General features: G+C 40.2%; 1 long non-coding RNA gene across 1 annotated transcript in view; it reads left to right on the forward strand.

The window, feature by feature from the left end:
* Positions 1 to 16,181, forward strand: part of LOC105738214 — a 197,353-nt gene that overhangs the window by 18,626 nt on the left and 162,546 nt on the right. The window contains exon 2 of the long non-coding RNA XR_001113961.2: positions 13,600 to 13,694. This is a non-coding gene — a long non-coding RNA (uncharacterized LOC105738214). The remainder of the gene's footprint in view (positions 1 to 13,599; positions 13,695 to 16,181) is intronic.

Below are 16,181 nucleotides of genomic sequence, written 5' to 3' on the forward strand. Positions count from 1 at the left end.
AATCTGTCATTAATGGGCATTTAGGTTGATTCCATGTTTTTTTCTATTGTAAATAGTGCTTCAGTGAACATATGCTTGCATGTGTCTTTACAATAGAGTGATTTATATTCCTTCGGGTATATACCCAGTAATGGGATTGCTGGGTTGAATGGTATTTCTGTTTTTAAGCCTTTGAGGAATCACCACACTGCTTTCCACAATGGTTGAACTAATTTACACTCCAACCAACAGTGTAGAAGTATTCTATTTTTTTCCAAATAGATTACTGGCTTCCAAGACCTTGCCAGTACCTGTTTTATTTATTTATTTATTTATTTATTTATTTATTTATTTATTTAAGACAGAGTCTCACTCTGTTGCCCAGGCTGGAGTGCACTGGCGTGATCTAGGCTCAGTGCAAGCTCTGCCTCCTGGGTTCACACTATTCTCCTGCCTCAGCCTCCTGAGTAGCTGGGACTACAGGTGCCTACCACCACGACCAGCTAATTTTTTGTATTTTTTAGTAGAGACGGGGTTTCACCGTGTTAACCAGGATGGTCTCGATCTCCTGACCTCGTGATCCACCTGCCTCGGCCTCCCAAAGTGCTGGGATTACGGGCGTGAGCCATTGCGCCCGGCCTAGTTTTTACTTTTTAATAATAGCCATCCTGAATGGTGTGAGATGGTCACTGTGATTTTGATTTGCATTTCTCTCAATATATCTCAATATCATCAGTGTTATTGAGCTATTTCTCATATGCTTGTTGGCCACATGTATTTTTTTTTTTTTTTGAAATGTGTCCGTTTGTGTCCTTTGCCCACTTTTTAATGGCGTTGTTTTTCTTTCTTGTAAATTTAAGTTTCTAATAGATTTTGATAGTAAACCTTTTCAGATGCATTGTTTGCAAATATTTTCTCCCATTCTGTAGATTGCCTGTTTACTCTGTTAATGTTTTCTTTTTTCTGTGCAGAAGCTCTTAGGTTTACTTATATCCCATTTGTCAAGTTTTGCTTTTGTTCCAGTTGCTTTTGGCGTCTTCGTCAAAAAATCTTTGTGCATCCTATGTCCAAAATGGTATTGCCTATGTTGTCTTCCAGGGTTTTTTATAGTTTTTGGTTTTACATTTAAATCTTTAATCCACCTTATGTTGATTTTTGTCTATGGTGTAAGAAGGGGATCAGTTTCAATCCTCTGCACATGGCTAGCCAGTTATCTCAGCAACATTTATTTTTTTTTTGTCAGCTTTGTTGAAGATCAGATGGTTGTAGGAGCATGCCTTTATTTCTGGGCTTTCTAATCTACTCCATGGTCTATGTGTTTGTTTTTGTACCAGTACCATGCTGTTTTGGTTACTGTAGCTCTGTCATATATTTTGAAGCCAGGTAAAGTGATGCCTCCACCTTTGTTCTTTTTGCTTAGGATTGCCTTGGCTATTAGGGCTCTTTTTTGTTTCTGTGTGCATTTTAAAATAGTTTTTTTCTAGTTCTCTGAAGAATGTTATTGGTAGTTTGATGGGAATAGCACTGAATCTGTAAATTACTTTTGGCAGTATGGTTATTTTAATGATATTGATTCTTCCTATCCATGAGCATGGAATGTTTTTCCATTTGTTTGTGTTATCTCTGATTTCATTGAGCAGTGGTTTGTAGTTCTCATTGTAGAGAACTTTTACATCCCTGGTTAGCTGTATTCCTAGGTATTTTATGTTTTTTGTGGCAATTGTGAATGGGACTGCATTCCTGATTTGGCTCTCAGTTTGGCTGTTGTTGGTGAATAGGAATGCTAGTAACTTTTGTACATTGATTTTGTATCCTGAAACATTGCTGAAGTCGTTTATCAGTTGAAGGATCTTTTGGGCCAAGACTATGGGGTTGTCTATGTATAGAATCATGTTGTCTGCAAATAGGGATAGTTTGACTTTCTCTCTTCCTATGTGGATGCACTTTATTTCTTTTTCTTGCCTGATTACCCCGTCCAGGACTTCCAATACTATCTTGAATAGGAGTGGTGAGAGAGGGCATCATTGTCTTGTGCCAGTTTTCAAAAGGAATGTTTCCAGCTTTTCCACATTCAGTATAATATTGGCTGTGGCTATGCACACAAGCTAGAAGAACTACAAGAGATGGCTAAAGTCTTGGACACATACACCCTCCCAAGACTGAACCAGGAAGAAATTGCTTCTATGAATAGACCAATAAAGAGCTCCAAAAGTGAATCAATAATACATAGCCTACTGATATGGTCTGGCTGTGTCCCTACACAAATCTCATCTTGAATTCCCACGTGTTGTGGGATGGGCCCAGTGGGAGGTATTTGAATCATGGGGGCAGGTCTTTCCCATGCTGTCCTTGTGATAGTAAGTCTCACGAAATCTGATGGTTATTATAAGGGGGAGTTTTTCTGCACAAGCCCTCTTCTCTTGTCTGCGCCATGTAAGATGAGCCTTTCATCTTCTGCCATGATTATAAGGCTTCCCCAGCCATGTGGAACTGTAAGTCCAATTAAACCTCTTTCCTTTGTAAATTCCCCAGTCTCGGGTATGTCTTTATCAGCAGTATGAAAACAAACTAATACACCTACTAACAAAAAAGATCTCATGACCAGATGGATTCACAGCTGAATTCTACCAAACATACAAAGAAGAGCCGGTACCATTTCTACTAACACTATTCCAAGAAAATGAGGAAGGACTCCCCAACTCATTCTATGAGGCCAGCATCATCCTGATACCAAAATTTTGGCAGAGACACAACAATAAATGAAAACTTCAGGCCAATATACTTGATGAACATTGATGCAAAAATCCCCAACAAAATACTGGCAAACAATCTAGCAGCCCGTCAAAATTGAATCTACCACCATCAAGTAGGCTTCATTGCCATGATGCAAGGTTGGTTCAAAATATGCAAATCAGTAAGTGTGATTCATCACACAAATATAACTAAATACAAAAACCACATGATTATCTCAATAGATTCAGAAAGGCTTTTGACAAAATTCAACATCCCTTTAAGTTAAAAGCTCTCAGTAAACTAGATATTGAAAAAACATACTTCAAAATAATAAGAGCCATTTATGACAAACCCTGGGTCACTGTTTAGATACAAAGCAAGGCACTACTTAACACCCAACATCACCACCCACCTGTTTAAGCACTGATTATTGTCCCTATGCATTAATGCTTCCCTCATCCACCCTAGATGGCCTGGCTGAAGCTCATTTGACAGGACCTTTCTATGTTGTAATTGGATGAGTCTCAGGATCCAGCTCTCACAACCCGAATCAGCCTCTGAGAAACGTTCACTCATATTGTTAGCTTCCCTCTTTGGGCACTAGCGTGCCATGGAATTCCCAACACAGTTCTTAGCAGAAGATGTTGATACTTTTATTATGAACTGCTTTTAGTACTCAGGGACTATAATCACAGAACAGGGTGTCATTCTATAAAATCTTCCTATTTGCAAGCTTTTTAGGAATTATTTAGAAGAAGTAAATTCCAAAGTGACAAAATAAATAAACCTATTTTGTTTACTATTAAACAAAATTTTATTTCCTTTTTCTTTTTTCTTTTTTTTTTTTTTTTTTTTTTGAGACGGAGTCTCGCTCTGTCGCCCAGGCTGGAGTGCAGTGGCGCAATCTCGGCTCACTGCAAGCTCCGCCTCCCAGGTTCACGCCATTCTCCTGCCTCAGCCTCTCCGAGTAGCTGGGACTACAGGCGCCCGCCACCGCGCCCGGCTAATTTTTTGTATTTTTAGTAGAGACGGGGTTTCACCGTGGTCTCGATCTCCTGACCTCGTGATCCGCCCGCCTCGGCCTCCCAAAGTGCTGGGATTACAAGCGTGAGCCACCGTGCCCGGCTCCTTTTTCTTTTAAAGAAAAAAGAAATGTCCTTTATAATTAACAGCTAGAATCTCTCCAAAAATTCAACTAAGTTATAATTAAGTTGTTCTAAGATTTAACTACAGATAGGGTGATAGGTTGATAAGCTAGGCTTATTAACACAGTTTTCAAGGCACTCTCTGGCTCTTTCTCTTTTCCTCTCAGTTATATGAATTAGCCCCCTCAATAACTCATACCTAGTCTTAAGTAGATTCAGAGCCTTTCTATTCATGAGGCCATTCAGGTAGCTGCTCAAGTGACATTTTCTGAAAGAGCCCAGAAAACTGATCTAACTGGAATCATCTCCAGCCAGCCCTCCAATGTATCTGTAATCACCATTAGGTAGTATTGGGAACAAAAACCTATGACTTATTTAGCTAATAGAGTTGTAATTCATGTGCATGAATAACCACATTTGTTAACCTCTTATTGTCACCATGACAACAGTAGCGTGTTTCATTTATTTTTAGAGTAAACAAATATTTATTGAGTGATTATTGCCCATGCTCTAGGCTCTGCACAGGCACTGAGTATACATAAAAGAACATCACAGCATAGATAAAGTCTTTGCCCTCAACGAGTCTAAATTTTAATGTATCCTAATGAGGGGGGTGAAGTATGAGACAATGTATTATTCAGGCTATAACTCAGCTATGCTAAAGGAAAATATATCCCCAAAATGTATTGGCTTCTGAAAACAATGGTTTATCTCTCACTTTCATTCCATGTCCTTTGCAGGTGAGCTGGGTCTCTGCTATGTATCTCTTCACAGGCTAGGAATCCAGGCTAGTAGGGTAGCCACTATCTCAAATATTGTTGGACACTAGAGCCTAGAACAAATGTACCCTAGAGAATCTTGCACTAGTAATTCAACCCCTTGGCCTAGAAGAGATAATCCTTACTTATACTCCCAACTCAGTGACCAGAATTAGTCATGTGAACTTATTCAACCACAAGGAGACAGATATACCTGGGAGGCAGAGAAGTAGAACGTCTGAACATTTTTAATGACTACCAGAGCCATGCAAGTTCTGAGGGTGAGGAGGAAATAAGTGGAGACCTCTATTGTGTTGCAATCCCCAAGCCCTGCAGAATAGCACTCTTGGAGATCTGGGCATCCACGATAAAGCTTGCAAGTGTAAGGTTCCAGAAAAGGGGATAAAGGAACACAAGCAGGGGGGATTATATTTATTGATTATCTACCTTGTCTCAGTCTCTTTAATTTTGTTGTATTGTTCAAATATTTAACGGATTGAGGAGGAAAACAAAATGTTTAAGAGGAAACAAGGGAGCTAAGTGTATTCTCATATGGTTTGGCTGTGTCCCCACCTAAATTTCATCTTTAATTGTAGCTCCCGTAATTCCCATGTGTTGTGGGAGGGACCTGGTGGGAGACAATTGAATCATGGGGGTGGTTTCCCCCATACTGTCCTTGTGGTAGTGAATAAGCCTCATGAGACCTGATGGTTTTATAAGGGGAAACCCCTTTCACTTGGTTCTCATTCTCTGTTTGCCTGCTGCCGTGTAAGACATGGCTTTTGCCTTCTGCCATGATTGTGAGGCTTCACCAGCCATGTGGAACTTTGAGTTGATTAAATCTCTTCGTCTTTATAAATTACTTAGTCTCGGGTATGTCTTCACCAGCAGCATGAAAACAGACTAATATATTTTCCAAATGTAAGCCAGGCTCCCTGAGCAATCTGATTTAGCCATATGGTACCAGACATAACATGGCACATACAAACTGATCGCTGTGTTTTCTAACTAGGTAAATGCATTCTCCAAGATTTACCTTGAGTCTCCTACCAGAGATATAAGAAGAAGATATAAAGTGTGACTCATAGAAATACCTAGGAGAACCAGACGTCGTGGCTTCCTAAAATTCCAGCCACTCAGGAGGCTGAGGTGGGAGTATCATTCAAACCCAGGAGTTCAAGGCTGCAATGAGCTATTATCATGCTACTATTATAACACTATAACCTAAGTGACAGAATGAGACTCTCTTGAAAAAAAATAACTGAGAACAAAGCTCACTTTGCTTTCACGCCCACAGCTTTCATTCAGAAACATGTCAGGATTTTGTGTGTGCTCTGCCTCCAACCTTCCTACAAATGTTAATATTCTTCCCACTTCTCTTATATTCAAAGTGTTGAGAGCCAAGGCATGCAGCTTGGAATGAGGCCAGCAAGAGCTCTTGGTTTTCTTTCACTTTTTCTCTTTCTCTCTTCACTCACTTTTCTTCTACTTGGATTCCTAAATTGCTTCTTCTTTCCATGTTTTTCTGATATCTCCTTGTCACCAACCCATTCTGTTAATTAATTTTCTGGTAATGAAAGAATAAAGCACTTTGTGGGTTTCAACTTAAAGTAATATATTTCTTCATTTGGTTCTTTATTCTTTTCTTAAACTTTTTACTTGTTTGGCCTTGATGTATTCGAATTAAAGAATGTAGTAAAAATTTAAAAGATATGGATGATGTCATCAAGTAAACACATTTTGGAGCAAAGAATTAGCTAGACTAAAAAGCTCAAAGCATTTGGAAACTATTCCCTAAGTGTAGACATCATTTCAGCCCAGTTTTTCAGAATTGAACATCAAAAACCAAATTTGTAAGTTGGGCAATTTTTACATATGCCCATGAGTATCATATTTAAAATATATAGTGCTATATCTTAGGATCCCTGAAAAGAAATGAAACTTTTGGAAGAAAAAACGGGATTGGTTAGAATGCTGTAAAATTACATGCATAGGGAAATTTGAGGGAGAATATGCAATTATAGTTAATGCTTGATTATCAGATAGAATTTTGGAGGGCGGGTGGAAATAAGGTAAGCTAAAGATAACTCAAAACCATGCGCAGTTCAGATCAAATCACAGTTGACTGTTCATTAACTTTCAGTAGATTAACCACTTTGCAGATTAGTCAAATATCTGGGGTGATCTTACATCCCAGGAAGGCTGAGTCATTAGGTAATTAGAAGATTGGAGTTGAAGGACAGCTCTTCAAGGTGCAGAAGCTGAGAACCCAAACTCTGGGTAAGACTGCTGTTGGAGTGAATGATGTATGCCAGATTTCATGTGTCCAGACCTGGAACCGAGTCATCCAGACCTGGAACCCAGTCCTCCAACAGCTGGGTTGCTGATTATCAGGGCAAATAATCACAGCTTGATTGCATGCCCTTGTAGGGGAAGATACTCGATCCCAAATCCCTGCTGTACCTAAACTACCTCTATCTGAAAACAGGCTAATCCACCTTCAGATGATCAGGAATTAATTGCATGCACCCCTGTAAGTGCATTTTAATACATAATCAGAAAACAAAGAAGCAGTTTTTCATATTGAAGGCCTAGAAATTGTTTAGAATATAACAAAAATATGTCTTTGCCTCATTTTTTAATCCAAATGTAAAAATACAAATAGTATTGAAGGGCATCTCTACCAATTGTTCAATATACATCCAAAGTTGGGACCATTTAAGTCTTCTAAAGCTGTTGATTTTTAAATGAACACGAATTTACTGTTCAATGGAAATCTATCATTGTCATTAATTGACTCAAATAATAACATTGAGCACATATTATACATCAAACCAAAAAGCAACCACCATTAAAAATATATAATGAGTTATGGCTTTGTAAAAGAAACTTATATTCTTAATACCAAACATTTAGGACTTTGTAGCCAAAGACTGACAAATGCAAAACAAAAGCATGTACTGGGCATGTAGGACTTAGAATAAAAACACTACAAGATCAATGAGTCAAAGGTTTATTTCCTAAAACAAAGAATATGTTGTAAAATTAGATTGTACAATAAAGGGCAATTTGCCACTATATCAAAATTTCAACTTTAGTGAGAGAGAGAATTTCTATTTGTGATAAAACTGTGAACAAGTTAGAAGAATTGGCCGTGCTTTTCCGTTTTCTTTACAGCCTGCCTGAACCTTCTCTCCTCTTATCTGACTAAAGATATCCCCCTTGGGATGTCTTAATCTAGAACATGGGTTGGCAAACTAGGGCCTAAAGACCATAATCATGCCTCAAACTAGGAATGGCTTTTGCATTTTTGAAAGATTACAACAAAAAACGGAAGAAAGATTACCAAAAAACACCAGACTATACATGGCCCACAAAGTCTAAAATACTAGCTGCCCACTGTAGGAAAAAAATCCCTGAACCCTGTGTAGAATATTCTTAGACTCCTCCCTCTTCTTTTCTCATCAAATCCTTATTACTGTCTGCCTCTTAATACCTCTGCCACAAGTCCCTTCTTCTTCATCTTTCTTGCTAACTGTTGGTTACCACATTGCCTCCTGCTTAATGTTGTTGTCTGCCTCCAGTCCCAACCGTCTCCATTACAGACAACTACTATTATGTCACTAGAATAATTTCCTAAAGAGCAAGTTGCCATGTCTTCAGTAAATCTTTTCTTGACATCCCAAGACCACCACCACCTACATTCTTGCTTCTCCCAGTCCCTGCTCTTGTGCTGATATCTGCTGCAACACTCTTCACATAAAGGGTTTATTTGTATGTTAGCTTTCCCACGAACCTGAGAGCTCCCTTGAGGGTAGATACAGCCACAGCAACTGCCACACAGAAAATGTGTGAATGACTTTAATTCTGTGGTCTCTGGATATAGATTTTAACAGGGTAGAAAACATCCCCAGGATTCTGGATATCTTTGGAATAAGGAGGTAGGTATGTACTAGCAAAAAGATGTTTAGAAAAGTTCACAAGGAGAATTGAAAACCAACTAGAACTGAAAACCACCTTCTCATCTGCTTTTCATGCTAATGCCTCTCTCCATGAATGCATTTAAATACATAAATTTTTAATTTAAATTGTGTGCAAGACTAAGCTGTGTACTTTATATATTTCACCAGTTATTTTCATTTTATAAAGTTGGCATATGTGTGAATATAGAATTGAAAATTGACAGAATGGGTGCATTTTTCACGTGTAGAACAAGAATTAAAGAAAGGCAGGAGGACAGAAGGAAGACAGAAAAATTTACCACTAGCTAGCTGCTTCCCTACTTTTAATTTCTTTCCCCAAGCTCCAGAAACAAAGCAATCTCCTTGCCTCTCAGCATCTTTTTTATTAGGCAGGGTAAATGGTGCTATGCCACAATTTAAAAAATCACTCTGAATTCTTGAAGGTTTAAACACAACTGAAGCTTACTTTTTTTTGCCCAGTGAAATGTGTTCATTTTTTGTCAGCTTTAGGCTTGTTCATTTGGACACTCAGGATCCCAGGGTTATGGTGGCTCCACCAACCAGGCTTGTACTCCCTGAGATATGTGATCTTTCAAGAGAAGAAAGTACATAAAGGCTTCATACTTTATTGCTCTGTACTATATTCCATTGCTCAGAACTAGTCACATGGCCCTGCTTAACTGCAAGTACAGTCTCTCATGTACTAGAAATGAAAGAAGAACCAGATATTAGTCAACAGATATTATTGATTTCATATTCATTTAGTCAGTAAGATAAAGTGTTATGTTAGTTTCAGTCTCATCTTCCTTACACCTTCAGTTTACATTGAGATTTTTTTTCTAAGTAGTCCATTAACTAGTCAAGAAAATAGCAGACATTTATTCCTGAGACAGTTACCTTCTCTGATCATCTGAGCAATAGCTCTCTGTTGGTTACCCAATTCTCCTGATTTTGCTGGAATAAAGGGAATTAGAATAGCCCAAAAATTAGAAATTAAAGGAGTAGCCTAGAGCCGTGAGTATTTCTGTGTACGTGGAAAGGGCCCTAATAGCATGGAAATTGGCTACTGGGAGCTGGGCAGCCATGAGCTACCTCTCTATCCTTCCTCATTAGTGTGAAGGCAAAATAGGAGACCACCTCCTCACTCCCCAAAGCTTTCATAATATCCCTCTTGGGATCTCCTTTTTCTTTTCTTGACTACCTTGGATGTTCATTTAGCGTGCTTCTACCTATGTACAAATGTTAAGAAGGAGAAGGCCATATGAATTCAATTATCACAGGCCTCCCCATCTCATAGAAATAAACTGGAAAGACATAACTTTAAAAACCTTTTTGTCGTTGGCTCTCTGTGCCTTACCCAGATATCTGGATATCTAAAAGTGAAATGAATATGTGTTGAGTAGGAAGAGATTACCACAGTTTAGATAAGTCTATGTTAAAAGTGTATAGAAACATAATTTGTTAACCAAATGAGCTCTTCATTATAAAGTTAATGCAGTAGTTGCCTGGGGCCAGATTTCTGGCCAATTACATCTCCTGGAAAGAAAAAAAAAATGAAAATTTATACCAGCTCTATGATGGGAAAAGTAAAAAACAAGTGAGCAGAGACTATTAGCAACATGATCTAACATCTAGAAGGAGATAAAGGTTTGCTGCCCCCTGAGAGGAAGAAAATCTTATATGAGTTAAGAGTACAATGGGCTGGGCGTGGCGGCTCATGCCTGTAATGCCAGCACTTTGGGAAGCCGAGGGAGGTGGACCACGGTGTCAGGAGTTCAAGACCAGCCTGGCCAAGATGGTGAAACCCCATCTCTACTAAAAATACAAAAATTAGCTGGATGCAGTGGCAGGCACCTGTAATCCCAGCTACTCAGGAGACTGAGGCAGGAGAATTGCTTGAATCCGGGTGGCAGAGGTTGCAGTGAGCCAAGATCATGCCACTGCACTCCAGTCCAGCCTGGGCGATAGAATGAGACTCCGTCTCAAAAAAAAAAAAAAAAAGTGCAATGAACTCCTAGGACTCCCTAATGCCAGTTACCAAGCTAGCCTGTAGATGGAGTGGACATATTTCTCCTTGCCTGGCATGTTCAATTATGGATATTTTCTCTTTTTCTCTCCCATGTGTCTGTAGATGGAACTGGGATAATCTCCTAATTGTGAAAACCTCTTTCTTCAGATAACACTGTCCTCTGCCACCTCTTGGAAGGTCTACACAGGAGATCCTAGGCTGCTTCATGTGTGTTATGTTTGGCCCTCACCGTGTCAGCTTACATAGAATGTTTTTACATTTTGAATTAGCTGTTACTATTTAAAATTCAAGAGATTTAATATAAAATTCAAGATGCCTGATAACTCTGGTAATCTGGGACTGAATTCCCACATGGTGACTTTTGGCTGAAGCTAAATAACCCCTGCTGCCTTTAAAGGAGGCAAGAGCTCTCCGATACTCTAGTATCTCTACTCCCTGTTGCCTTGTTAACACTGAGACTGGGCATTTAATTTCAGATTCGCCTTGATGTTTTCCTTGGACTTAAGAAGCAAGTGGCATATTTCCAACTCCCAGCCTGTTTTACTTATTCATTTTTCCTGCTGTGCCCCCTTTAAAGATTGGAATTTGTAACCTCTAACTAGCAGAACCAAGTTTTAGCCAAAGCATCAAAGTTAGAAAGGGACTTTCTTGGACTTTTTGTGTCCTAGTAAGCTAAGATTCAGGTACCATCTTAGAGGTGAGAAATCTAGGAGTCTGCTTAACCTGCTTCAGCCTCGGCAGAAGGAATCTGAAAATGCCCAGTGTGTCAAGTCAGAGATGGGTATGGACTGAAGACCCAGCTAGTGTGCATTTAACAAAGAAATTGAACATGGGTCATCTGATTTTTTAGGCTTTGGTCACATGTAACAAAAAGAAACATATCCAAAATGCTCTAACCAAAAAGAATGCGTTGGCTCAATAATCAAAAACTGCAGGAATCAGTCTGGCTTTAGGTGTAGCTAGATCAAGGTTTCAGTTGACACCATCAGCGTGAGAGACTTCTGTCTTACCATCTTTCGGCTCTGCTTCTTCTGGCTTCACTCTCAGATAGCCACCCTACCTCATGGTCACAGATGGCTGCTATCATGCCCAGAAGCACATCCTCATCCAGTAGGAGAGAGGACTCGCCTTTGTCCTACCATTCTAGCAAAAGCCTATCTGCATTACATCATCTTTGCTTGGGACAGAGTGAACCCAGTCTGTGTGGCCAGGGAAATGACAACAAGGCACCAGTGACAGGTCAGATGCTCTGCCAAAAGCAAAAATGGTTGGAGCCAGAGGAATAATTGCCCCAGATGGAAATCGATGTATAGTTACCAGGAGAGGAGTGAATGGATCATGGATAGCATCAGTAGCTGGTTTCAGCTGCACCTAGACAGCTTCTTAAAAAGCAAACTCTTCAACTCCAGCACTGCCCAGATATTCTGATTCATTAGATCTGGAGCTGGGCCCAGGAGTCTTCTTATTTAACAAGATCTCCAGGGATTCTGAGGCAAGAAGTCATTAATTCAAACTTTGTGAAACCCTTTGAGACTGCAGTGTCTTATTACAACTAACAATAAATTTATAATTATATGCCAGGAAATGTATTGCGTTTCATAGGCATTATTACAAATAATCCTTAAACAACTCTGTGAAGTGGATACCATCATTATGTCCATTTTTGGGTGAAAATGTGAAGCTTAAAAAGTTTAATAATTTTCTCAGTGACACATAGATAGCAAGTGGCTGAGCCAGAACTCAAATCCAGTGCTGTTCCTACTCGACTATAATGCCTACATCCCTTTGGATTTCACATAAAAATTAAATGAGTGAGATAAAAGTGTCAAGACTGTGTGTGCCCTCAGTAAATATCAGTTTGTTTATTTTTTAATCTGTGCATTAAATCATAAAAGATTAAGCAACAATTTCTTTTTCTATCATTTTATTGCTGCTGCTGATCCATTGAGAACTTTCCCTATGGGCCCCCTCATTACCTTTGCAACAGATACTAACCAATGCTGGAAAAACTGTATTCTTCAGAATGTTTGTGATGCTCACGGCAGCTGATATTTTCATTTGAGAGTGGTGCTCAGGTATTGGAAAGAGGGGAATAGAAAATACATTTGTTACATGATCACTATGTGGTAGGCATGTTTTAGAAAATATTTTGCCAAGTTTTAACAACAATGCTACATTGTGTAGAGTAAGAAGTTGTTTTCCCAAGGTCACTCTGCCCAGAAAAGCAGAGGATCAGAATTTGAGCTTCTACCATGCCCCATTGACTCTACAACTTCTGGATATGTCATTTCCTTGTAAAAGTGTAGCCCCCGTCATAGATATAAATTGGTGCTGACTCTGCTTGAGTGAACTTTATTAGTGAAAACCTCAGTATATTTGGCATATTAAATGCTCAAAACCTAAAAGAAATCATCAAATGGGAAGAAGGAACACGCAATTTTACTGATGAGCCTTACAATACTGGAACAGTGTTGATTATAACAATGATAAACACATCTTTTAAATACAATTCTAGTTGACCTTTTTCTTACTCTAGGCTAGAAATCAGGAGTTCAAACTAATCAAACACGAATGTAATAAGTTATCTAATAAGTAGGACATCACAGGTTTTGAATGCATATCAGATTTTTCTCTTTTCCCTGAGAAAAAAAGAATCATCTGAAATCCTCTGCTGGGTGAGAGCAGGTTCTTACTAGAGGAATGTAATACATTTATGATGAAGATAGGGGGTTTGCAAAGTTGCCTTTCTCATTTGCTTTGCATTCAATTCCTTCAGAAGAATGGGAGAAATTCAACTGAATAGGAAAAATATCACTGAAGTTCCAGAACTTGATCAATTATCTAACAATATTAAGAAACTGAATATATTTTCTTATGCAATCCATTTTATCTTTCCAGGTCAGTTAACATTGTTCCTTCTGAAGCGCAGATGGAAATTTTTTGAGTTTTTCCAAAACTTTCCAGAGTTCAAATACCCTGTATTTTCTTTCCAGTGCTATCAATATTCTGAAAATGGCAGTAATTTTTATTCAACCTGTATAAGCCACTTTCACCATGTACCTGGAAGCAACATCCACATCTTTTTCAGGTAATAGTTTTCAAATATTGATTCATAAATATTGCTATTGTTAAGAAACACTAAATAACTAGAAGTAAGTTACATATTCTCAAAATGGCTAGAAATTCACTCCAAAATTTTGCAAAATTGTTAGAGGATAGTGCAGATAACATTGATGCTATTCTCCTTCCTCACGGCCCAAGCTCAGTCACTGAGAAGTAAATATCCAAAATGAAACAAAACACGTATGTTCCCCAAATTTCTCTAAAAGGTATTCTTCAAACAAAAAAGAATTTTTTCCCTCTGGAATTGGAATTATAAATGGCAATTACAATCCCAGATTAGCCCACAGAAACCTAACCATCAATACCAACTGTGTGAATGCTGGCAGCTGGCAGAAGGGAAGGAGACAGGAAATTCTCCCTTCTGAGGCACAAAGCTAGCTTTATATAAAGTTGTTATTTAGGCAAAGATTTTCTTTCATATCACTATTCTTTTTTTTCCCCTCATCTCATCAACCACATTCCTAGTTTTCCTCTGTCCACTATGAAGGACTCTGTGACCACATTCTGACTCTGATGAGATCCTGCCCAGAATTGACCTGAACCCCAATAATTCACCTTTCTCTCAGGTAATGTTTTCAAATCCAGGTACTCTTTCAAGGTCCAATTCACACAGCTGTTTTTCTAGAATTCCTTTTTTTACCCAGCCCTTAGCTCCAACTCTTGTCTTTGTCTGAATAGCTATAGTGAGTACTATTTGAATAAGCTATTTATTATGTAAACATATCCTAGCATTATTGTTACAGGAAAGGGGTCCCAATTCAGACCCCAAGAGAGGGTTCTTTAATCTCAGGCAAGAAAGAATTCAGGGCAAGTCTATAAAGTAAAGTGAAAGCAAGTCTTTTCATGTGGCCAAACCCAGCAAACCTGTCTTAGTTTCAGTAAAAGTCTAGACATCTTCCCTGTGCTTCAGGCTCAAAAATGTATGTTTCCCCACTTACTCCTCTTATCAACATCATTGTTTAGAGGAGAATATGGAAGTAGGAAAGGCAGAAGCTCACTCACTTGGTGCCTCTGTGACATGGTGTGGCATCGAGGGAATCTTCACTCTTCTTACTCCAGTCATGACCCAGGATATTTGTGTTCAACTAGAGTGGGTAAGAAAATTGTAAGTCAACACAATTGTTTCTTATAAGGAGTTCTTAATGCATAACTCATATATGTACATACTTTATATAGTGGCATTTTATGTGATATTTTATAACTTTAAAATATTTAGATCCAATTCAACTTTCTAAAAATTGGTGTGACAATTAAAGTCAACAGTTTTTATCACAATCTTAGTATGAAATCCAATTCTCTTTTAATAGTCTACAATGTTATCCAGTACTGCTTTTCCCCCCAAGCCCCCACCCACCACTGGCCTTCTTTCTGAGAGATGACAGTCTGCTGGCAGCCCTCACAGACCTCGCTCGCTCTCGGCACCTCCTCAGCCTTGGCGTCCACGCTGGCCGCTCTTGAGGAGCCCTTCAGCCCGCCGCTGCACTGCGCAAGCCCCTTTCTGGGCTGGCCAAGGCAGGATCCGGCTCCCTCAGCTTGCAGGGAGGTGTGGAGGAAGAGGTGCCTGCGGGAACCCGGGCTTCGCGCTGCGCTTGCGGGCCAGCTGGAATTCCAGGTGGGCGTGGGCTTGGTGGGCCCCAAACTCGGAGCAGCTGGCCGGCAGGCCGGCCCGGGCAATGGGGGCTTAGAACCCAGGCCAGCGGCTGCGGAGGGTGTACTGGGTCCCCGCGCAGTGCTGCGCTCGATTTCTTGCCGGGCCTTAGCTGCCTTCCCGCGGGGCAGGGCTCGGGACCTGCAGCCTGCCATACCTGAGCCTCCCACCCGCTCTGTGGGCTCCTGTGCAGCCCCAGCCTCCCCGAGGAGCACCGCCCCCTGCTCTATGGCGCCCAGTCCCAGCGACCACCCAAGAGCTGAGGAGTGCGGGCGCATGGCACGGGACTGACAGGCAGCTCCACCCGCAGCCCCGGTGCGGGATCCACTCGGTGAAGCCAGCTGGGCTCCTGAGGCTGGTGGGGAGGTTGAGAACCTTTATGTCTAGCTCAGGGATTGTAAACACACCAGTCAGCGCCCTGTCAAAACAAACCGCTCGGCTCTACCAATCAGCAGGATATGGGTGGGGCCAGATAAGAGAATAAAAGCAGGCTGCCCAAGCCAGCAGTGGCAACCCGCTCAGGTCCCCTTCTGTGCTGTGGAAGCTTTGTTCTTTCATTCTTTGCAATAAATCTTGCTATTGCTCACTCTTTGGGTCCACACTGCTTTCATGAGCTGTAACACTCACCGCAAAGGTCTGCAGCTTCACTCCTGAAGCCAGCAAGGCCACGAACCCACCAGAAGGGAGAAACTCCCAGCGCATCTGAACATCAGAGGGAACAAGCTTCAGATGCGCCACCTTAAGAGCTGTAACACTCACTGCGAGGGTCTGTGGCTTCATTCTTGAAGTCAGTAAGACCAAGAA

This window comes from Nomascus leucogenys, chromosome 22a, assembly GCF_006542625.1.
Source record: "Nomascus leucogenys isolate Asia chromosome 22a, Asia_NLE_v1, whole genome shotgun sequence".
NCBI lineage: Eukaryota > Metazoa > Chordata > Mammalia > Primates > Hylobatidae > Nomascus > Nomascus leucogenys.